Source organism: Rhagoletis zephyria, unplaced genomic scaffold, assembly GCF_001687245.7.
Source record: "Rhagoletis zephyria isolate East Lansing unplaced genomic scaffold, Rhagoletis_zephyria_1.1 Rzeph_scaffold_02792, whole genome shotgun sequence".
NCBI lineage: Eukaryota > Metazoa > Arthropoda > Insecta > Diptera > Tephritidae > Rhagoletis > Rhagoletis zephyria.
Window position 1 is genome coordinate 26461 of NW_016159876.1, and position 1764 is coordinate 28224.

The window sequence follows — 1764 nt, forward strand, 5'->3', positions numbered from 1 at the left end:
AGATTTTTCCCGCATACAATATTTTTACTAGTAATACATACTAAATTAAATTTTTTCAGTTCTTCTCTTCACCGTTTCGCGTTTTCAATACCTTTTTCCGCCATCTGAATACGAAATTTAAAGTTATAAATCCGTTTGAATTCATTTGCTTGCATTTTCGGTTTACATTTTCATGGAAACATGCATATATGCGAAAGTCTGAGAATCATGGGAGTTTTTCTTTTCTTTAAAAATTCCTAAACTAAGCTAAATAATGTACCTTTACAATCCTTCCATTTTTTGATAGAAATTATCTCTGGTTAGTTTTTATTAAAAAAAATTATAATAACGTACGTGACATAACGTACGCGACAGATTTTTCCCCCATACAATATTTTTACTAGTAACACATACTAAATTAAATTTTTTCAGTTCTTCTCTCCACCGTTTCGCGTTTTCAAAACCTTTTTCCGCCATCTGAATACGAAATTTAAAGTTATAAAGCCGTTTGAATTCATTTGCTTGCATTTTCGGTTTACATTTTCATGGAAACACGCATATATGCGAAAGTCTGCGAATCATGGGAGTTTTTCTTTTCTTTAAAAATTCCTAAACTAAGCTAAATAATGTACCTTTACAATCCTTTCATATTTTAAGAGAAATTATCTCTGGCTAGTTTTATATTAAAAAAAAAAAAAAAAATAACGTACGCGACATAACGTACGCGACAATTTTTCTCGTAAGTAATAAAATGTATTTATTGAGAACTCTTCTCGCCACCGTTTCATTGTTTTACAACTATTCTAAATAATTTAAATGGAAAATTTGCAATTAACATTGGTTTTGATGTATTTGATTGAAATTTTCGTACTTTTTCGTATTTTTAAAGGGTAATAAAATATATTTTTACTTCGGTTTGGAAAGAAAATTTTACTGTATATCTTTAACTAGAAGAATTCTAGCTTAAGAATTGTAATCTGCATTACCTGCGACTGCCAATATACAAATGACATAGACAAACAATGTTTTTGCATAACGTACGCGACATTAGAATACTATTTGAAGCAAATCAAAAAATTATCGTTATTCGAGCTCTAACTTCTCCTTTTTCTCATTTTTATAGTTAGTTGTTATTGCAAATTTGATTTTAAGATGTAATTGTAATGTTTCAAATCTCTTAATTTAGTTAATAGGAAAGAGAAAATAGGCATTTCATTAGAGAAAACAACTGAGTCTAAGAGACATTCAGTTTTACTCTTCCATTTTTGAGTTTTAAAATTCCAATAAGCTGAAATACTTCTATAATATAAAAATTCGAGTATTTTTCTCTTATTAATTCGTCTTAAAAACCCTTTTCAGTTGTTTTTATTTTTTCAGTCCTGGTTGACATTTTCATGGAAACACCCATATACAAGAAAAAATTCTGTAGAATTATAATGGGGTAAATTATTTGCTGCGTAAGGACGAATGGCTATGGCAAATGTCTTTTACAAATTTTGTCCTTAAATATCCTTACAATTTGCAATATTTTTTTTAGTTAATGTTTTAGACTAATATACGCACGAGCTCATCATCGAATTTCGTCCTGCAAACTTTGTTAATTTGAAAAAATAAAATTCTTTAAAATGAATTTGCAGTACCTATTCGTCCTTGCAAACCAGAAAACTTTATTTTTTTTGAACTCTACAGAATTTTCTCTCTCATTTGGTACCCATGTGGTTATTCCACATTGCACTGATTTTTTAAAATATTTTTTTTTAATTAATAATATCTTTAAAATTTCAA